The following is a 24,534-nucleotide window of genomic DNA, read 5'->3' on the forward strand; positions in this document are numbered from 1 at the left end:
TAAGCTAAAATTCAAATTAAAACTATAATTAGATGTCATTTTTGCTTCTCAAATTTGCAGTTATTTTGTGGGTGTGGGTTATTTTTGTATTTGAAGACTGGTAATAGAACAAATTATTGGAACTTAAATGGAGAACAACCAGAGAAATTGGGCAAGATTATCAAAAGCCTTTTAAAAATGTGTATTTTTTTTTATATAGTGATTCTACTTATAGGAGTATTTTTATCAAATAATCAGAAATGTGGGCAAATGGGGTTTTTTACAATATGATTGAAAACAGGAAAAGTTTATTAAAATTATGGTATTCATATATGAGAGACTGATTAAATATATTCTAGTACATCCATTCAAAAGAGTGGTTTGTGCCATATAAATACTATATTTTCAAAGGATATTTAGAGACATAGAAAAAAGAAATGATACATTAATATATAAAGACAGCAGAACACAACTGGAGATGAAACATGATCTCAACTTTGAAAAATACTGAAGAGAAAGACATTAAAGACATGAAAACATTTAAAAAAGCTATTTTTATGTTGCTAAGAACATATGATACTTTTTTTAAAAAAAATTTCTCTGTGTTCTGCAGGTATATAGCACAACCAGAAGAAAAAAAAATATTTTTAAGGGATCAGATGAACTTACCTGGTGTGGAATGTTCTAATTAGAGTAGGGGTGGAGTAGAACTAATGGAAAAACTTGGACGTACCATTTTAGGAAACACTGCAGAATTAACAAGAATATGTAAAAAGCACAAAATATTTGAACCTGAATAACTCTATTAATTAGTTTTGATTTAGCCACTCATTAGATATGTCATATTTGGAGCTTCTTTATCTATAAGCTACAAACTCTTCCTTGAAGGGCTCTTATCTGAAAGAGATGAGCTTACATATTCAATATGCCTAGCATGATATCTAATATAGAAAAGGTTTTCCATAAAAACTAGATCCTGTCCCCTTACTAATACCTGAATCTTATTTTTTGATCTCTTAGATTTGATCTTTTGCCTATGATCAAGTTGATGTTGCCAGAATTTCCACCATGACCAATTAAAAGTTGGTTCCATAAAGCCCTATTCTTGTAAGTTGGATTTAAAATGACATTTGGAATAGCTGAATACAAAAATACATCTCCTTCAGGCATAATTAATTGAGGAGGAAATAATTCATTCAAAGAGGACTAAAAATTATGTTAGCTGAATTGGCAATTATTTGGCTGATCTTACTAATCATTTCATTTAAAAGTCAAACCAGTTGTACACAGAGACAATTAAAGTGGATCAATTTATTAATTAGATAATATCTTAATTATCCATTTTGTTCTTAATCAGGAATTTTATAAAGGACCAAGAACTTCTATATTGTTGAAAAGGGAAAAACAAAAACATTTTCATTGAATTATTTCACAAACTGTTCTTACATGTTCTTAGTTAAGATTAGAAATAGTTTCACAGAATATTAATAAAATCAATAAACAGTGATATGTAATCAATATTTGTTGTTGATAATTTTTTATTGATTTTACTTAGTTGATTATAAAGAAGTTGAGAAAATACCAGGCACCATGTTTCTAAAATGGCTGGCTTGTTTAAATATACACAAAACAGTACTATATGTTTGTACATAAATATTCTAGATTAAGACAACTGTTTGTACAGTGACTTGGACCAGCCTATATTTTCACAATCTCAAGCAAACATTCTTTGTCATGAAACCTTGAGTTAACCAAGAAAATATCTCAGTGTGAGGAAAATAAATTTTGTTTTTGGGGGCATTATGTTCTATTTCTTTCTATCATAAAGCTGAAGAATTGAGTAGCGATGTTTGCCTGCCTGTTCTTTTCGGCTGAATGGAATGGAAAATTACACAAAAATTGAACAAAGAAACTGCCTTGACCTTTTCAATTGCTTAGAAATGGAAGTGTTTATTCAAGCATTTTCATGGTGGCCCTGGCTCACAGTGGCCTTGACTTTATAAACTGTTTTTCAGAGGTGTAAGATAAGCAGCTTGAAGCATATGATATGCTTTCTTCACTTCATTTCTGCTAAACTCTACCTGGTCCTGAAGGACAAATCCTTTGCGTCTGTCCTAACGCACCTGAATTCCTGTGCCAGGCACCTAACAGGTCTTCTGGCTTCCACCCTTGTCCTTTTATGATCCACTCTCCACAAATCATCAGATCCATCTTTTAAAAACATGAATCAATCTCTCTTACTTCTTTACCTACTTACTTCTTTACCTCAAATGGCTGCCTATTTTGCTTAGAATAAACGCTATATGTTTGTGTAGGGCCTACAAGACCCTCCAAGCTTTAGCTTCATCTTGCAACTACTTCCCCCTTCCTTACTGGGCTCTACCCATACTTTCCTTTTTACCAGTCCATTCCTACCTTAGGACACTTGGTCCTGCTGTTCCCACCACCTGGAATGTCTTGCCCCAAGACTTTCTTATAGCTGCCTTCTTTTTTGCATTCAGGCCTCAGGTCAAATATCATCTCTACAGAGAGGTCTTCCAACCTCCCAAGCCAAAGTGGAATGGCTCTGCTCCCTGGTGACTTTCCCATAGGCCCTCTTTTTTTTTTCTATAGCACTTATCACTAGCTGACATTATTTTATTCATTTTCTTATTCATCTTCTTTTTACTTCTAACTGAAGTTTCGTCTCCTTAAAGGCAAGTATCTTGTTGATCACATTCACTGCTGTATCCTTAACCTGTAGGACAGTGACTAGCACATATTCCTCAGTCCATAGATATTTGTTATATGAACAAATAAATCCAGCTGTACAACTCATCAATTGGGATTTTTTATTTGCAAGCCACTGAAACTGACTTCAGTACATTTAAGCAAAAAGGCCTTCATTGGAAGGATATCAAGGGGCTCACAGAACAGCCAGGATAGATGGAGAAATAGACTTGGAAAACAGTCAGGAACTGAGGCTAGAGGGCCAGGTTCACAACGGTAGTGACACCAAGAAACAGTCTGACCTGAACGATGCTGCCCTCAGCCCTGCTAGTCATGGCCACTGGACACCCTACCACCGTTGCCCCCACCATCGGTGCTGCTGGATGCTGTGGCTGCTGTCTCACCATCAGACTGAACCCTCAATGCCCCTGTTTCCTCACTCCTGTTTTTCTCCACACTTAAATTTCCTTGCAGCAACAACCTTGGCCACGTTTCTACAACCCTAGTCGAAGGAAAGTTGAGGGAAAATAGTTTCTTGCTTTTGGGGATTTTGTAGTGTAGTAGAAGACTAGGTCTTATTGCCATAAAATCATAAAATATGAAAAGTTCATCATTGCTTTTTATATTTTATGATTAGACATGACCAGGAAAGACATTGATTTCACTATACCCATGGCAGATCTTTCAATTCAATAATTACATATTGAATATTTTCTATTTCCTCTTACAATAAATGGTTACTGAGTCAATGAATGGTTATGGAAAGTTGACCACGATCTCAAGATTGGTTACAATTAACTCTATAAAATATAAAGAGCCCTACAAAATCCTAATAATCTCAGGTATCTATAGGTAACTTTGAAAGGCTGATGAAAAGATATACGTCCACTGCAAGGCCAAGAGTTCATAACCATGTGATCCATCCTTGTAAGCCCCCATTCACAGCCGACACAGAAGATTTGGACTCTAGATCCAGACGCAGCACACACTCACTGAGTGACTGTGGGCGGGTCGCTAAGCTTTTGCTTCTTATTTATAAAGTGAGAATATGAATAAAATCATAATAGCCTTCTATTACTACCTCACCAAGTTTTTCTGAGGATTATATTGGACAACATACGAGTTTGCCTCAAAGAAAAAAAAGGTATGCAAAATACATGTCAAGTATCAATATAAGTATCAACACGTCAAGTTATATAAGTAGCAAGACTCTGTTGCAACTGGAGGCTATATCTATCCTAATCACATGAACTACCATTTATTTATCTCTTGCTATGTGCTCCAAATATGCATGGCCCATCATTCTCTCATTTCATCCTTTCTTGCCAACCTGCCTGAACACAAGCAGCTCTACTAGATCTCTACCAGATCTACTGGATCCTCTCAAGAATCCCTTCTTTTCCTCTTGGCTTCATGCTTCAAATGGAGAGATTTCAGTTAAACTCGCCATATTCTTGCTCGCCTTCCGGAGGGGAGGAGGGATTTATTTGATCGATGAGTTTGGTGTAAGAAAGTGGCCCTCTTTAGACTCATAAGTACTAATAAGTCATTTTTGTCCTACAGATCATGTTGGCCATTTTGTCCTATACTTGACAATACCTCTGCAGGGAATAAAATTCTCATTATGTTTATTACCTATATGCATTATTTTATTCATTGTAAAATCTAAGGTCTTGGAGATTTGATTAGTTCATGCTATGACTAGCTATGTACATGTGGAGTATTTCATGTATATTAATTCTACGCACATTTACCCTTAGAGTATTTTAGCAGCTCTACCTTTATTCATTTACAGTCTTTGCCCTTGTGAATAGTTTAAAATATGTATTCATTTTAACTTGTTAATGTGGTAAAACATGGAAAATGTGATTATATAAAGAATAAACACAAGTCATAGTGCTTACAAAACAAGAGAAGCACAGTGGGCAGATATTTTAAAGGCTCAGCTCAACAGGGAATAGAAATAAAGAAAACACAAAAGTCTCGGCCCTGCTCAGAGAAGCCTTGCCTTTGTGCGTTGTTTCCGGGCAGATGAAAAGGCAAAGAGAAGCTCCAGCCTGCATTGCTCCCCTGGGATTTGAAAGAACAAAAGAAAAGGTAACACTCCTCGGCTTCCAAGAATGACATTTAGGCAAAAATAGCCTGTCTTTTCTGTTTCTTCTTCTTCCTTTACTATTAAACAAAAAGATTAGTGGTAAAGTAGAAATCCTTTTTAAAATTGTTTTTGTTTGGGGGTAAGAGTTTAATATTTTTTTGAAAACTACAGCAGAGCTTATTTTGTTTAGCTCCTTCAAATTGTCTGGTGCAATATTCAATTGTTAATTTCCAAGTGAATTCTGGTTCTTTTGTGATGCAATCGAAATTGAAGACCTCCATTTTTTTTTCAAATGCTCTATTTTTCCAGGCACAATAGGGAGTACCCACAGTTAAGGCTGATTGTAAAGCACTTCCTTATGTAACATAAATCCTCTCAAACTCTTATTCCTGGGACTTCAACTCATCTTCTATACCCACCCCAATGATGTGCCACGATGGTTAGCCACCATTAGGATGGACTCGAAGCTTAATAAGAATAACATGCCACACTTCTGACCTCAGTAATTGTGCCAGGCGCTTGGACTCATGAGTGGGAGGTGATTTGAGACACTCTAATGTATGGCTAAAATTATGCTAGAGTGCTCAGTCCCAATCCACATGGAGACGGGCTTCCATTACCACCTTTGTCTCATGAATCTTGGCTCTAAATAGCAAGGCATGTGTGGGAGCCACATTCTTGTTCAATCCAACAAGCACCACCACTAAAATTATATCTGGTTACTGCATTTAGTATCTTCACCCTCTAAGTCCTGGCATGTTAAGACAGGTCCTCCTCTAGAAATACTTTATATATTTCTTCCTAACAGTGGGGGTCAGACACTGAGATGAATCAACTAAAGAGAGCAGAATCTTCTTTGGCAGCTTTTGTCAATTAAATCCACAAATGCCTTTGACTTTTAAAAGATCATACAGCCTGAATTGTATGCTCTTGACCCAAGTTTTCTTTACATTCTATTCTTAATAGGTTTCCTCCTAACTCTTGGTTATTCCTTTTTAGTATCTTTCTAGGGCTCTTTTTCCGCTTTCGTCTATTGTGGGCATTGCCCAGGCTTCCATCCTTGGATCTCTGCCTTTAACTCTGTACACTATGGAGCACAAACCCAAGTGCTTACAAGGATCTGAAGATAACATAAATAAATGAAGCAGATTGTATAGGAGAAAAATAATGTGGCTCTCTTCCTCATTGATACAGTAAAGAACTACCTTTTCTCCTATAAGGAAACAAAAAAGCGACAACCTTAAATGGTGGCTGATATTCAATGTCAGGGAGATAATAGGAGGGGCTGAGTCTGCGGGGAACCAGGAAAGAACAGTTTCTCAGCTCTAGTCCATCTCTGCCAATAGGTAATAGGACGATCAGCAAAAAATTTCAATTTATCAAAAGAATCTGGACATCTAGACTTTTAAATGAAAGTTCCAATATTTACAATTTTGCTTGAGCATAACACCTCTGCATGGCCAGAAATAGCTACCCAAAGAGTAGAGGACACATCTCCATGCTAGATATGGTCAGTCGGTGGCTTCACGATTACAGACTACTGAAGGTCACGGTTTTCAAACTACAGAGCATAACCTATTACTGGATCATGTAATCAGCCTAATTGATTGCAAGTAGCACTTTTAAATGAAATAGAATTGCATAGAAGAAAATAGAATTGAAAAGAATAAACTGTATCACACTTAATAAAGAAAGGTATTATTACAGGAGACGTACATGCATCTGTGTGTGTGTGTGTGTGTGTGTGTGTGATGGGTCACTATTAAGTAATTTATTTCTGACTGTAGACAAAAGGTTTGAAAGGCACTGCCCAGGTGATGTTATTCTACTCCTTTACCTTCTATTGCAATTTAAATACCAATGATTGTGAAATGTGCAGTCATGTGCTAGATTTTTATCTTGAACTTCAGCTACTTATTTTCAATTATCTACTGGATATTATCACTTGGATGATCCATAGGTCTCACAAATGCAGTATAATGGAATGATCAAAATAATGGGCTTTGTATTCCGACATTTCTCAGTTTGCAGCGTAGGATTCCTTAGCCAATTTTCTCATCCTTAAAATCAGGATAATTGAAGCATCTGAATGGGGTTAAGAATTGGTCCTTACAACAGTGCCTGGCACATACAGAAATAAACAAACATTGCTTAAGCACCAACCATATTCCAGGCATTGTTCTGGGCACTAGAGATTGGCGAGAAAAGTCAGCCCTTCCAATAACAAGACAGTGCTGCTTTTCAGTAACTCAAGAAAGGATGTGATAATCAACAAAACATCTCCTTAATGTTTTACTGGATACATACTGTAATCCTTTCACAAGACAATCTATCAATAAGGCCTTTTTCAAACTTCTCTTTGAAGTTGACTAGCTTATGACCACAAGGATGACCTTTTTCTCCCTGCTTAGTGTCAGACGGTCTCATCTCCCCTTCTGAGTGTCATGAGTTTTTCCCTGCCTCCACTGACCATGAGGTGATTCTTAGAGAGGTCTCAGATGTATTGGGGTAGAGAAAAGAATCTGTAATTTTGCTCTGTTAAGGAATTTGGGTGTAGGGTTCCCCAGTTCTGGTAAATAAGATGATGTCTATCTTAGTCCTTTTGGCCTACTGCAACAAAGCACCATAGACTGGGTGGCTTATGAACCACAGAAATTTATTTCTCATAGTTCTGGAAGCTGGGAAGTCCAAGATCAGATGTCACCAGATTCAGTGTCTGGTGAGAGCCCACTTCCTGGTTCATATACAGCCGGTCTTCCCAGTGTGTGCTCACATGGCAGAAGAGACAAAGGAGCTCTCTGTGATCTGTTTTATAAATGTCCTAATCCCATTCACGAGGGTTTTGCCCTCCTGATCTAATCCACTTCCAAAGGCCCCGCCTCTTAATATATCACATTGGCAATTAGGTTTCAACACATGAATTTTAGGGGGACATGAACATTCATCCCAGAGCAATGTCCTTTCCTCTTGAAAAGCTTGCTGACAGTCAACACATAAACAGTCAGTGGTGACCTTCCAATTGGCCTGTCTGCCTCCAGATGCATCCTCCGTTCATGCATCCCTCACACTGAAACCAAGGACCCTTCCTAAAGTGGATTCCGATCATGTCCCTCCATTCTCTAACCCTTTAATGGCTCTCTGTTGCAATCTATAGAAAGTGGGATTTACCAGGACCTTCACGATCTTATCCTTATCTCCCAAGCACCATCTGTTCTCCAATTCTGTCTGTCTTCCTGTCAATCAAAAAGACTTGTAGTTTCCAATATTTTTCTTATCCTCTGTCACTTACGGGCTTTTACATCATCCACGCTTTCTCCCAAAAAGATTTTGCTGCCCCTATCTCCTCATTTCTCTCATTTGCCCTCAAATCTGCACCCTTCAATTGAGTACACTTTGAAATAGTTTATTTCCTGATTCTCTCCCTTTTCAAGGGGAGAGAAGAAACTCTACATCTGAACAAAAGATAATCAAAAATCATTATACTCCTGATATTGAGACCAATCTGCAAAAACTCTTTATTTTTTTGTTAAATGAATGGAATAAGAATTGAGTAACAAACTGAAATTATTTCAGGTGCAAAATATTTAACACTGAATGTGTCTTTTGTATGTATATATGTGTGCGTGTGTGTGTTATGTGTGTTTAATGATAAGATTATTTATCATTAGCAAAAATGTTGGCTTTCTTTCATAGGCTTTTAACTTCATGACAATTTACTCTTTTTATTTTGTATCCACCATAATATTTTTAATCTGTCAGATGCCCAATTTTCATTTTTATTTTTATGGAAAATATCCTACCTCTAATGAGTATGAAATGAAATGAAATAAATAAATAAATATCATAACACAGAGGTAGGCACAAGTTTCCATGGAAGTATAAAACAGAACAACTCACGGTTGGCTGGGAGAGGAAGAGGCTGGGGACAGGAACAGAGTTAGACAGGCTGCAACGATGAAGAAATTCTCCTTTCTCAAGTGAAATTATGAATGGTGCCAGAAATCCCTCCTGAAAAACAACAAGATCAAAACTCAGAAAAGGCCAAAGTTTTTGTCTCCAACTACAAGATTCATTGGGGAAAAAAAATACCTATATATGTATATATAAATATACATATATAGGTATTTTTTTTTTTAGAGTATGTTTTTCCAGGACCCATCAGCTCCAAGTCAAATAGTTGTTTCAATCTAGTTGTGGAGGGCGCAGATCACAGTGACCCATGCAGGGATCGAACTCGCAACTTTGTTGTTAAAAGCACCCCTGCTCTAACCAACTGAGCTAACTAGCCACCCCAGAATATTTTTTTCTGAAAAAACAAAAAAAAACAAAAAAAACCTCCCACGAGTTCTTGACAGTATTTGACAGTTCCTATACACATAGTTTCCCTGTTTTATTTCAGTGGCATGCATTAAGACAGCCTTTTCTCCATTCGCTGCCAATCCCACCACTTCCTCCACTGATATTAACAAAAACATGTGCTTCTCTCATAGGATACACACACACACACACACACACACACACACACACACACACCCTAAAACAAACAGCCATAATATCTACGTATAACACATCAAAAATCATGAATTGATGAATTGTATAAGGAGGATGAACCTCACAGTTAAATTTATAAATCTTCAAGCCATACTTAAGCTCATATTTTTAGATTTCCACAATTCTTCTCTTGCTTAATATATTTAGAAATAGATAAATACAAACAAATAAAACAAAAAATTCTAGGGGTCTGTTCCCATTCTTAAAGTCAGGTCCTAAAGCGCTGAAATTTGACCCAAACATAGCTATGGAGTCAGAAGGATACAGAAAAGTAATTTATTATAAGTAGTAGCTTTAAAATACACACACAAAAAATGTAGATTATAATGCAATTTTCAAGACTATTTTAGAACCCCTCCCAATGGAGCAACATAGTTATTCAATTAATTCAGGTGAATAAATATTATCCTTTAATTGATATCTCATTAGTCTGACACAAGGTGGAGCACACTGTTCTGTGTCGCACAAGGTACATTTCTTGCTATAAAATGATACATTTTAGGAAACGGGGTGTATAATGGCAAAGTAATTGTTCCAGAAGAGATGTGCATAACTTGTAATCTTGAAAATTAATTCTGCCTGGGCTTCATTCCAGTATTCCAGAACAATTATTACCAAAGGAAAGCCACCAAATGGTAGGAAAAAATAGTATGCATGCTGCTGCTTACCCTCTCCCAGGCAAGGACCAGAATTTTGTCAGGATCCCAAAAGAAATCTTTTTTTTTTTTCCCCTGAATAGTAATTTCATTAAAATACACACTGCAAATGACATTGTGAGTGGAAAAATCAGCAGTGGAAGGAAAGAGGCAAAGAAATGGAGTTCTAGAAACCTTACTGTAAACAACTGCTGATAAATATGAATATTCCTGTACAGTTAGGGGTAGTTTTAAGTGCAGAAAAGATTTTCAGGAAATTTTATTAAGACCCTTTTATTAAAGTAACAGTTGCTGAAACCTAATTCTTCCTTGAACTTTTAGGTTTATCTTATTTTTCTATTAAAAAAATCCAGCAAATATTTATGACCATTTGTGAAGGGGATTTGAGTAATACTGATTTATTTCCAGTTATAAACTTGGTGACCTATACACCTTGAAACATTATAAGCATCATTTATAAATTCAATATATTCCATTTCCTTTTCAGTTAAAATGTCTGATTGATAAACCCTTCCAAATACTTAAGGAATTCAGATAAATCAAATTAACTTTATGAATATGATGAAACTTGAATCCTCTTAATATCCGAGTACTCTGTGTAACCTTAGTAATAGTCACCAAAATCAATTATTCAATTACACATTTGAAACTAAAATTAAAAGATCATTTTCTAAGACACCAGTTTTCTTCAAATATATAAAATACTAGTTATGCACAATTCCTATCCTAACAGTATTAGTACTATGGTGATTTTAAACATTTTTATACTAATCCTAAATATTTCCATAGTTAAACAATGCTTCGCTCTCGGGAGACAATTGCATTCTCAGTTAATTTAGGTTGCTTTTGACAAATGATTTTGATTGGGAATGAAATCCATAACTTCAGACAGGCTGAGCAGTGCTCACCACCCAGTATTTAGATGTTTTTTATTTGAGGCATGCTTAAGACTTTTTTTTTTCAGCACGCTTAAGATTGTCCAATCGCTAAAGATTTTGCTCAGATATCACCTTCTCAAAGTGGCCTACCTGGACCCCCATCCCACATTTAAAACTGCAATCTTGACCTCTCTCTACCCTTCCCATCATTCCTTTTTATCCTCCCACTCAATTCCTTTCACTCCTTCCACTCAATCACTCAACACATCTGACATACTATAACTTGTATTTATTTATTTATTTATTGCCTGTTTCTCCAAAGAGCCACGAGTTTTTTCCTTTATCATTCAGTGCTAAATCCCCATGGTCAAGAACAATGCCTGACACACAGAAGGCTCTCAAAAAATATTTGTCAAATAAATAAATGAGTGAAATGAAGAAGCTGACTTTTGGGTACCACAAAGAGAGTACATATTGATATTCTTGTTTTTGGAAAGAGAAGTTTTATCCTTTTAATGATACACAGTTGTACCACTACTTCAGTAATGGCTCCTTCATGCAATGTCCAGATTTGGAACCAGCCTTCCCTGTTCCTCAGAGCAGGCCTGCCATGTCCTCTGCCCGTTTTCTAACTGCGATTGGTGGTAATTATTCATGTTTGAAAGGAAGGTTACATTGCTTTCAAAATGGTCCTTACTCAGAATTTTCACTCTTTCAAGATACGGCTTCTTTGAAAAGAAGCCTTATCCCTTCATTAGTCCAAAGTGTTAACTGAAGCTTAGACCTCAGTGCAATTAATTCAGCTTTTTTCCTGCAATCTCTTCTTACTTGTTCCATTAAACATAAGCAGGGTTGAGAGAGGAATAAATTGTTTTCTTGTGTGAAAGGTTGGGATAGAATAATTAGGCCAGTCAAGTCCCAGAGTGCAAAGGCTAAATTTTCTGTCTCGGATATGCATCCTCCAGCAAAGCACAGTTAGTTATCAAGTAGTCTGCGGATGTTCCCACGTGGAACTCCCTCTGACGGTGGTCAGAGAGGCTTACTGCAGATCAGAAAGGATTTCACCTAAATGCTTATTGTGCAGGGGGGAACGCTGTGAGGGAAAACTATTCCTCAACTTGTTTTGTTACGATAATATAGAAACAGAGGAACAGAAGCGCTAACTCTGTGGATCTCCCTGTTCTGAGAATCAGGGCATCTGCTCTATTTTATCTTTTTTATGGAAAGCACTGGGTTGAAGGGTAAGGAGTAGAAAACCACTTGTCATTCATCTTCCTGTATCAGTATTCATTATGTAAGAGTAAGAACATCTTGTCCTGACTTGTACTACCCCAGAGAAGACCAATTGAACTCACTTGTCACACAGGAGCCAGATGACAAGGTCCTTCTGTCCCAGACCCCACAGGGCTTTATGTCTCCCTATAACTATACCAACCTCGCGGTGGGATATTACTGCATAACGATCACCCTGAGTGAGTCCTAAAGATCATATGATGTTAAATATACTCTTATTAACAAGGCAGGGAAGGAGATACCACAGCCACGATTCATCAACAGGTTTACTCTGAGTTTGATTCTTCATGTGAATTATGTCATTGTAACTTCACACCAAGCTAATAATATAAATAGCGTTATCATTCTTGTTTTATATTTGGAAAAGCAAATAGTAATGTTCTGGTAAATGCTTAATAACTAAAAAAAAAAAAAAACAACCCTGATTTGCCAATTTCTACAATATGAGTACTCCCATAACGGCCAGTTTTAAGCTACCATGATGGTGTCACTGAATGTAGAGTTGTGGAGAGTTGCACATTAGCACCCTACTGTAGAGTATAATACAGTATGTATGTAGGATACATATGGATATAATATAGTATATTATATACAATATGATACATGTGCAATAGATGAAAACAGCTTCAAGAGCATAGATAATAGTAAAATGTAGTAAAATAATTAGGAAATGATGAGTTTGGAGTATTTATTAACTTTATTTTCAACATAACTTAGTTAATTTTAACTTTATATGCTTTAATTTTTAATAATGACTATGCTTAGCAATGAGCTCACAAAGTTCTTGAAAATTTAATCATCAACTCTCGATGAGCTGGCTCCAGCACACCTCTGTCAGCCCACTGTGATTTGTAACCATTCCCAGAAAACAGCGGCTTTTTAAAAATTGTGTGCTTTTAAATCAAGACCTGAATCTTGTACTTTAAACTCTGTTTTCAGGATCTCTAAGAGATCTAGGTAATCAGAATCCTATTATGCAAAAGTCTAGGAGACTGAGATACATACATGAAACATGAGGGTCTCCAGGAAGCAGATATCAGTATGAGCCTCAGTATTCAGCCACAGAAATCAAACCAATTTAAAGTAGACCCAACTTTAATATAAAGACAGATCTTATATCTCCAGACAGGGTTGAAATTAATCCTAGATATGGAGAGTTTTGAACCTGTAGGACAGGGTTGATTGCACTTGGCTGATGAAACGGACCTAGAGGTTGCCTCTCCAGCGTCCACGACCCTCCTGTTACCCATATTTCTGTCATGGGGTTGGGGGGCAGCCCATGAGCTTTGGGGATGTTGATTTCAACCCTGACTACAAAGAAAGGGCATCTTCTGAGGGCCTCAGAAAATCAGTGTGTTCTTCCTACCACCTGTCCCCAGATACGCGTGTGGGCAAGCAAGACAGTGGGGAGGGTTTGCTGGGGCTTTGGACTAAATAATAATTTATTCTTCGGGAAGTGAAAGTATGTAGACCTGGACATCGTCGTCAGTCATGTTGGGACAGGCACAGCAGCCTTAGCACAAAGCTGATACCAGGAAATACTAGAGAAAAGGAATGAAACCGGGTCTTTGGTGATGCAATTGTGCCCCCAAGTCAAACCAGTCCTGACAATGACGTATTTCTGGACGTCCTGATATGTGAGCCAGTAACTCTTTTTCATGGCTTAAGCCAGTTTGAATCATGTTTTCTGACATGGGTGACGAAATGCATTATAACTGATACAATCTTCAAAGTGATCAAGTAGGTGTTCATTGAGAGTGGAACCTGGCAAAACATGCCCGACAAACCAGGGAAGGGAAAAGCCACAGAAGGCCGGAATAGCTGAGGAAGGTGACACAGGTGTCTTTCGTTAGAAGTCCCTTTGAAGGAAATGTAGATGTAGCAGATGAGGAAGAGAATAGGCCTTGTCATCTGTGAGGAAGGTGTGGCGAGCTGGGCAGGAATGCGCTAGGACTGGCTGAGCACGACCCTGCCCTTTCCTCTGTCTGACAGTTAAGGAAAGGAATTCACCCATTTCCTGGTGAGCAGAGACTCTATCCGTTGCATCAGCTCGCTGTGCCAGCCTGGCATCTGCTCCTCAATCAGATGTAGTAGCTAGAGGAAGTGAATGAATGCCAAGTGGTAAAAATAGAAAAACAGGTAAAGGGAAGTTCTGTCCAATTTGCACCTGAAGGAATACAGAGGAGTGAATAAACCAAATTGTTAGTAATCCATACATCAGGTATAGATTATTACATTAAAAATTTGCCTTGAATCTCAAATGTGATTTTTTTTTGGGGGGGGGGGAATGGGGTGGAAGGGTTGATAGTCTATAATTCGTTAAGAAAAATGTCCAGAATCCAAGTCAATGTACATAACAAACCAATCGAAATCAGAGCTATGTGATACACTTGGACTGGAGACGCTGCATTTCAATAATTAGACAAGCTGGCATTAGCCCCATAGTTGGTGGCACCATATAGACTCATGTGAACATGAAAACAGAACTAATGAAGCAAAAGGAAAGGCCAAAATAATAGGGAGTGGAAACCTGGAACTTAAATGGTAATCTCCTCAGAAGTGTTTCCTCCTGTAGTTAACAAGAAATAAGGAAAAAGTGCCTGAAATTGCTCTTATAAACAACCTGTGTCACTCTTAGTTCTGGCCCTAACATGCTAGCAATTCTGCAGGATTTTCTGAAATAATGGTTTATAATTGCAGATAGTTGTCCAGCAGAATTTTAGATACCACAGCTTTTGCCGACACTTTTTCAAATGTTTTCTTTTGATACGCTCTTCTTGTTCCATTACATTACTGCTCTAGTGTCTTTTCCTCTTCTTCTAGTAGTCTGAAAATTCTCACACAAGCCTACATCAAAATTTGATCCATATTCTATTCTTCCATCTCTCCAAGAACCCAGGAATGGAGCAAGAATTCATATGTGTATGCTACAGAATCCTCGCGGATATCTGGGAACTTGGAATCTCAAGGTCAAGACCAGGCAGAACTGGATGAACCAAGGCTCGAACCAGTTCCCTTAATCATGGGGGCTATTCCACGACCCCACTGTATTTAAAAAAAAAAAAGGTTTCATTGTAAAATAAAAATATTCAAAATGGACACAATATTAGGGCAATGACTTCATAAGTTATAGAAATGTCATCCAGAAAAGTCCAGAAACTTTTTCTAATCTGCAAAATAATTTTCTTATAAAAATTGGGGGAGGGAGGATTCTTAATCTTTTTACTTTATGATCTTCCTCTTTGAATAAGAATTGAAACAAATTCGTTATCCAATGACCTTATCAAAGAGGCAGTGTCATAATGGAGGAAGCCCAGACCCTGAAGTTAGACAGAAATGGGTAGGAATCCAAGTTCATTCACTAAAACCAAGTTCATTCACTTCCAGCAAGTTAGTCTCTCTGACCCTTGTTTTCACCTTTGCCATAAAAAAGGGCTACTGAAAACTGCATTTTTATGCATGTTACATGGATTAGAAAAAAAATCTATAAAAAACACATAGTACAGTAGTTGGTACAAAGTAGACACTCAACACATTGTACTTACTACTATTTTCAAAGCAAACAAATTGAAACACTTGGGAAACAACCTGTGCTGGATTACTATCTGAGCCTAAAAGGGTTTCCCCCCATAGAAAATTCCTGTAATTGTATATACTAGCTCTAGATTAAGTTATGAATCGAGGACAATATATTTAAATGAATCCTATTCCAGATTAAAAATAAATTCTAATAACTTGCCTCAAAAAGGGAAACAATCAAGGCTCCCTTTAAGACCAATTCAGTAACCACAAAAACATACGGAGCTAGACAAAAGAAGATAGTACCATTCATTTTATGAGTGTGTGACTCATTTTCAACTCAAAGCTGGCCCACAGGAAAAATGCTCATTTTCACACTAGACTTCCAGAGCCTGCAGGGATACAGAAAACACCCCACTCATTTTTCACATATTCAGGCAAAATGTTATGTCCTTCCTCACTGGACTCAATCCCATTTTTGCAGGTGTAATTTTTACAAGCAACACTGAGGGGAAAAAGTGTCATTTGGGAGTTCATTCAAAGCCCAGTATGATGACACAAACACTTGGATTTCCCTTTAACCTTCAGGCCGCAGAATGGCCTCCCAGCCATGCTAGAGAAGCCAGGGAGGAGGGCCAAAAACATCAGAAAAAGCATATGATACTTCAAACATGTCTAAAAAGGACAGGTGTGCACTTTTCAAGAAGCCTTTCCCTCAGCAGCTTTAGCTTTTTTTTGTTGTTGTTCTTTTTGCAAGCAGCCTGGATGTAGCGGATAAACTGAGGCCCTCCGACTTTGCAGCTTGATACAATTTTCATACTACATATGGAAGATAATGCACTCAATGTATTGGACAGTTGACCTTGTGTTATCACTCAGTCATGTTCTCTCATTTCACTAATAAATGGGCAGACAAACGTACATTGTAGCAAATGCAAGGAAATGGCTAGCCTGTGTTTGCAATTTAAGCCTCCCCATTCTTTAGAGTGTAGCACTATTCAGGCAACAGGGACCCTTGTTGGTACCAGCATTACCTTTTCTCTCCAGACTCTAAAAGGACTCCAGAACACTACAATAGCTCAGATGTTTCAATGTATGAGTAATTCTGATTACAGAGAGACACTTATTGTGGAGAAACTGACATGATAGTTGTCCCACTTAAAAAAAAAGTTTCATTGTAAAATAAAAATATTCAAAATGGACACCATATTAGGGCAATGACTTCATAAGTTATAGAAATGTCTAATTATTATGTCGTACACCTGAAACTAATATATGTCAGCTGTAATTGGGGGAAAAAATCCAGTTAACCCAAAATGCTATAATAACATAACTTCTCCTTTACCCTGTAACATTTAAACATGGAATAAAATATAATTCCATGCTTTTGAAAAAAATAAAGTATGAACCAGAAAAAACAATGGACACCCATATTTTGGCCCCAAATCTTCCTCTTGCAAAGTAGAGGCTCATAAATATTTATCAAATAAACAAATAAAAGGATGAAGAAATATTTTCTGTGGATTTTGATGTCTTTCTACAGAGACAATACCTGTTTTTCATTTTTTTATTCAATCATAACTTATTCCTTTGAAATGAAAATATTTAGACACAAAGTTATAATTAGCCACCAACATCATGGAGTTAAGAACAGACTCAGGAACTCTATTTTTGCCTATCCCTTCATGTCGTTCCTCTACGTTCTGGGAAAAACAGTCCCCTCTTCCTGCTGTTTCCACCCCTGAAATATTTATAGGCTGGTGTCCTCTTTAGTCATCACTAAGCTGCAATCTTTTCATCATTTCTCAGAAGTTATTTTCTCCATCTGATTAATCATTTCTTTTACTTCTAACTCCACCCGGTGCACCCACCTCCCTTAGAAGGTTCCAAAAATGAAATGTAGGAACCACAGGGAGGTCTGGCAACACTGAGACCCTTGATAATAGAACATGCCCTCACATGTGACTCCATAAATGTTTGGCTGTGAGATTCTCAAATTACCTCTCACCTTCTGGGTAGCTGCCATCTTGACCAGAGCTCCGAGGGTGGCGCTGCAGCATAGGAAAAAGTGCACTGCTTTTAGTGCCAGGAGCACCTGGGTCCAAATCTTGGCCTCCTCATTTACTACCTCCTACATGATCTGAGGCCAGTTATTTTGCCTTTCTAAATCTTCGTTTCTTTGTCAGAAGTAGCTTGGGGGAAATACTAGCTACATCATAGGATTCTGATGAGATAAATTGTTAATATATTTAAATGGCCTTTATAAAGTACATAGAGGTCATTATATACCATGTTTCCCCCAAATAAGACCAGGTCTTATATTATTTTTTGCTCCAAAAGATGCATTAGGGCGTATTTTCAGGGGATGTCTTATTTTTTCATGTACAACAATCTACATTTGTTCAAATATAGTCATGTCATCTTCTTCTGGAACATCGTCATAACGTATTAACGTGTCTGGCTGATGATTTTAACTGGGACTTATTTTCGGGATAGGTCTTATTTTCAGGGAAACACGGTAGTATATACCTATATATCTGTATATACCATACTTAGCACATAGTAAGTACAGCACTCCCATCAACCCCCAAATCTAAGAGTTAAACCAATCTCTCTCTCTCACCACACTCTGCTCAATTGACCACGAATTTTTGTCTACCATTTCTCCATTTTTTATGAGCTCATCCATTTTTCTCCACTGATCTGTCACAATTAGATCAGCTACCACCTGATCTGAACCACCATCAGGACCATTATAACAGCCTGCCTCCTGACTCATTTCCTAACTTTCATTCTTGCCCCTTACAGTTCATTCTCTACACAGTAGTGATGTCACCTTTTTTAAAAGATTAATTAGATCAGCCCAGTTCTTTGCATATAACCCAGTATAGGTTTCCCAATATATTTAGAAAAAATCCAAAATCCTTTGCATGAACTACAGGGTCTTCTATGATCTATTCCTGCCAATATCTCTGGAGCTATCTTTCTATGCTCTTCCATCAGTCATTTTGCTTTCAGCTACATGGGCCTTTTTGTTTCTTGAATTCATTAAGCTTATTCTGGTCCTGATCTTTGCCCTTGCTGTTTCCTGAGCCTTGAATGTTGTTCCCTCAAATCCTCATGTGGCTGATTCCTTCTCATCATTCAAATCTAAGACCAGAATTCACCTCTCCTAGAGGCCTCCCCTGATCACCAAATTCCATATTGTCTCTCCCCTACTCCCCAACATACTCACTCTCTAGTGTATTACTTTGTCTTTTTTTCTTTATACGACTTATCACTATCTGAAATCACCCTATTTATTTATTAGTTTACTTGTAGAATGTCTGATTCTCCATTATGAATTAGATGTGGGAAACATTGTGTTCCCAGTAGAATGTCAGCTCTGTGAAAGAAGGACCTTTGTCTATCTTGCTTATCTCTATATTATCACCTTCTAAAATAGTACCTGGCAGGACATAAGCACTCAATACCTATTTGACAAATGAATTAATTGGTGTTCTCCTTGAAGAACTGAGCTCTGTCATACTTTCCATGAATAGGAAATCACCAAACAAGATAATGCAGTCTTAAGTTATTCTGAAAAAAGTTTAATATGCAGGCCCTAGAGGCCCTAGATTTGCATGGCCAGAAAAATCCTGGAACACTATAAAATGGTTCAGAACAGAGAGCATATTTTAATCTTTCCTATCTGTGTGACCTTGGACAAGTTAGTTAACATATAAAACTGGTTTCCTCATCTAAAAAAGAAAAAATAGTACATACATACATTAGGGGTTTATGAGGATTAAATGAGTTAGGCCTCTAGCCCAGTTCCTGGAACATTGCGCCCACTTAATAAATAGTAGTTATTATTACGATTATTGTTATTACAGTAATTAATTCTGGCACCATATTTTACAAAGAACATTGACAAATTGGAGCTTATCCAGAGGAGAACAAACAGTCCTATGAAGGGTCTGGAAACCACAACTTATGAGGAACAATTGAAAGAGCTGAGGATGTTTACCTTGGAAAAGACACATTTTAAGAGGAAACATGATCGCTTTTTTAAAAACACTAAAAAGAACTGTCTCATGGAAGAGGTATTAGATTTATTCAATGCTGTTCTAGAAGATACAATTAGAGCCAAGGACTGAAAGTTAAATTTTGAACTATTTATAGTCTAATAATCAAACTGCCCCAAACCAAAATAGGATTGCATTCTACTTTAAAAAGCAAAGAATTGAGGCATGGTTTTATATCTATCTATCTATCTAGATAGATAGATAGATAGATAGATAGATAGATAGATAGATAGATAGATAGATAGATAGATATAGATATATATAGATATATAGATTAAGGAAATTATAGAGTGTATGAAGCCATTTACAATTAACATAATGAAGACTTTGTATTAATATAAAAAATGTGCGTAGCATGTCAATTGCAAAAAGAAAAAAAACAGACTATGAAATATATACATATATGCTATGATCCCAACTTTGTATATTCATATATACGAGAAAAGAGAATACAAGCAGAAACATAAATGAAATGTGCTCTTCCTGCAGTAGTGTTTCCTGTCACTCCAAATGTTGGAGCAGAGGCCAGTCAACTTAGAAGGAATGGCATTCAAGAAGTGATGTGTCTGCTAAAGTGTTGGTCAGAGCACACCCTAAAAAGATTTGAAAGTTCCATGGGTCTATGACCCTATGAAATACACTGTTGAATTTTACTAATACAAAATAGTGGGGGTTTTTTAAAGGAGTAAAAAGGGCATTAAGACCTTCAAATATCTTTTTTGTCCTCCTAATTAAAACAGGCAAAAAACGTCTAACCCCAAGAGGCCCAAAGAACTGGGCTCTATGGTCTAATGGGGACATTGTGGCATTGGTGAGATGTTTCTGGTCACTGTTTCCCTTCTGCCCCAGTAACAAGCCTGTCAACCTCTCTGAATCTCATTTTTTGGATCCTTCCTTGAAAAGGAGGAAGTTGGATGCTTTCTAGTTCTAAAAGTCTATGATTCATCCTGATAATTTTGTTTGATAAATATGAGCTTGGCCAAGAATTAGAAGCCATCTGAACTTGGAAAATAAGGAGTTTCCAAGAACACTAATAAAGAAATGACTTTAGGAGAATTTTGGTACAGAAATACGGGAGGGTCCTTTTTCCCTGCCAGATTCAAAAAGTAGTAAATGAATGGTTCGTTTTATAATTTGATGGGTGAAAAGTTGAACTCTCAGAGAGAGGCATCCACAAATGGGGTTTTCTAGTAAAGTTTCTTTGTCTTATACATAAAGTGACATTAAATAGTCATCTACATTAGCTTCGTAGCCTTCGGTGATAAAGACCCTTTCCTGCGCTGTTGTTAAACTTGCAGGTATAGCTTCTAGAAGTGCCAATAGAAAGACGATTACCATTTTCAAGCATTACAGACACTATCTGATCTTATCTTGAGGTCAGCCTACCTCCCCTTTTATACCGCCAATGATTTACAACGGTGGCAAAAACACGTACTTATCCTTTCCCACTCAGGGAACTATCAGATGTACTTCCTCATTATACAATAGAGATATTATAAAGTAGCAACTCCACAGAACTTCTCAAGACATCACGCAAAATAGATTTATAAAGAAAATTAGAGAAAAGCCCTATTCTCTTCAAGTCTTTAGATGTAATTCACATAGATTATTTTATGAGAATGAAACACAGTAAGACTTGCTGAGTCTTGCTCCCATGGTGAGAGTTCTGACTCCTATTTTTCAGAGGAAGGAATTGTAACATGACATAGTAACAGTAGTGAGAATGCCCCCTCCTCTCGTCCCCTCCACCGTGACGCCCAGAATTGACCGAAAGTCCTCAACACAATGACGTCAAGTTCAAATGGTGGACAATGGAGTGAAAGAACAGCCTTTTCCTTCTTCCAGAATTTAGGATTTTTTTTATCGTTAATTTTTATATAATGATGTTGAAATTAACATAAAATTAACCATTATAAAGTGAATGGTTCAGGGAATTTAGCACATTCACAATGTACTACAATGACACATCTAGTTTGAAAACATTTTCATCACTCTCCCCCGAGAAAACCCATTGATCTGCTTTCTGTCTCTACGGATTTACTCATTTTGAATATTTCATATAAATTGAATCATATGTAACTTTTTAATTTGGGGAAGACAGATTTTTAATTATTCTTAAGTACATATCTTAGGAAGAAGCCACATTTGTATAAGGAAATACATACACATTGTTAATTAACAAAAATTTAATGGAGTAAATTTTAAGATCTAATTGGCTTCACTGACCCATTCATGAATCGAGCAGTATCCCAAAGGTCCTCTGAGTGGCTGTACAAAATGGAAGGTTTTTATAAGCTGAGAAAGGGTGATGTAAGGAGTTATTAGCAAAAGAAAAGAAAGGATTGTTTGTTTCAGGCCCGGACACCTTCTTTTCCAAGAAAGGGAACCCTAGGGGTCTTATTATGCAGATTACTTCTCTACTGCTAATCAGGAAATTGCAGATGATGGTTTAAGGGTCACATTTCTGGGAGAGTTTGAAATTGCAAGTAAGTTTTGGTTTGCTCCTGTTGGGGCAAATGACTCCATTCGGGTCTGATATTTCTTTCTTATCAACATTATCATATCAATTTACCTAAACAAGTATTTTTGTTAAGAACTGGCATTTGCAAAACATCTAAAGTGATTTTGGAGCACAAAATAGGCCTATTAATTGTCTTTATACTGTGGGGAAGGAAAAAAAAAATTTTTCTCCCATATTTCTAAATTCTCTGACTGAACTAATAACCAAATTAACATGAGACACATTAGATTAGAAACTGACCAGATTTATTACATATGTACGTACAGGGGTTCCATAAGATTATGAGCCCTGAGGACAGATTAGGCAGTTGAGGCTCATATGCCATCTTGAGCTAATGAGAAACGGGTGGAGAGGTGGGGGCGGGTCATGGTTTGGGACTTCAAAGGGCAGGAAGGCAATTCACAGGAGGTGGAAAAGCAAATGTTTGGTAAATAAATGTTTGCTGGGCCGTCTTTAACACTGAGACACAGAGAGGACTTTGATCAAATGGGTTCCTCCCTGTCTATCACACTAGTTCACATTAAACTAGTTATCTGTGATCATAGCTCCCTTCCTGAGTAGGTCCTCTAAATTATTTTAGGCCGTTAGGGGGAAGGTCAAAGTTCTTTCTGAGTCTTTTGTTTCTTAAAAATAAAAATAACCAGCTTAAAATAATCAAGATCCCAAAAGGCACAGTTTAGGGTGGCAAACTCTGCTTCTTGTCAGTACTCAAAGGACCCACTGTTTAGGAAGAAGGTGGCAGAGAAAGGCAGAGAAAGGGGACTGAAAGCCAAACAAAAGAGGCCACTTTTTTCTTTCTTTCTTTCCTTCCTTTTTTTTTTTTTTTAGCAAACAAGAGAAGCATGGCATAAAAGGGAAGCTTGGAGCTTTGAGGTCCTCCCTTGCCCATATCAAGAAAAGGTACTAGTATTAATTAGAATTCTTGGTTGCAGTTTCCAGAAATTCAACCTAAACCCCAAAAGGGAAAATTTATTATAGGGAAGTAGAGGGGCAGGGGCGGTGGTAGTAGAACAGAACCTACACTCAAAAGAGAAGCTTAGGAGTCTCCCTCTCTCATCTTGACTCCTAAATGCACTTTATTGTCATTTCATTCTTTGTTTTCTATTCATGTGGGCAAAAAATGGTGATCCTACGGTTTCTAAGTTTCTGTCTCCTCTGTTCAAAAGAAGTCATCCAGAATGGAGGCTTAGATCATGGGCTCCAGAGTTAGGCGCGATTCTAAATCCTAATTTTACTATTTACTGGCTAAGTGACATTGGACAACTTATTGAATCTCTCTAATCTCAGTTTCCTCATCAATAATAGCACTTACCTCATAAGATTTCTAAGAAATTTTACTGAGAAAACACATTTAAAGATTAATGTCTCATAAATCTTCGATAAATGTTAATTATTTATTCTTACTGTTATTATTGCTATTGTTATATTATTAAAGAAGCCAGCCTTAACTGAGTAGGTCTCAGTCATAAATCCAGATTTCTAGGAAAGAGATTCTGATTGATCCAACTTGGATGAAGTACACACCTCTACTCCATCAGTTACAGCCAAAGCATCGAGTCACAACCAGGAGAAATGGCTACTAGAGAAACATCCCTGTGGTACAGTGGAGAGATTATCTGCTCCAGACCCCCTAAAATGATGCCAGGAATTAAAGAGAAAAAGCATGGAGAGAAATGTTAAGGTCCCTATTCTGCCCAGGGGACAGCTGCCTGTGAAACCCAGACCAGAGAAGGACAAACATGTTTCAGGCTTTTTTACCATAGCTTAAGGGACTCTCTTGGGTTGATCTTTGGAAACTGTGCTACTGCTTACTCAGTTCAGCTGGTGTTTATTAGCTAACATCCTGGGCTTCAGTATCATTGTTTACTTTCTTTTTTTTTATCACTTTAGCTTGTTTGGGTTATTCTTTTATTCTCTCTGACCTTTAGTTTTAAATTTTATCTTAACTGTTCTTAGATCATGGTTTGCTTGCTGCAGGAGAGGTCATTTATGTAACCCAGTTTCCTGTATCACTTATTTTTTATTTAACTATTCTATATTATTTTTTATTTGGTTTTATTGCTATTTTAACTTTTATTGTCAACAATATTTACTTCTCTGAAATACTGCCAGTAAAAAATGTGGATATACGGTTCAATTGGGAAGATGGCCGCTTTCCCCCTAAGTGGCTCATGGGTACTCATGTGACCCACTCTACTCTGTAGGGGAGAGATCTCTGAAGCTGATCTCCACACAAATCTTACAGCAATCCAGCATAATTCCCTTT

The sequence above is a fragment of the Rhinolophus ferrumequinum genome, chromosome 10 (genome assembly GCF_004115265.2).
Source record: "Rhinolophus ferrumequinum isolate MPI-CBG mRhiFer1 chromosome 10, mRhiFer1_v1.p, whole genome shotgun sequence".
In the NCBI taxonomy this organism is placed as follows: Eukaryota; Metazoa; Chordata; class Mammalia; order Chiroptera; family Rhinolophidae; genus Rhinolophus; species Rhinolophus ferrumequinum.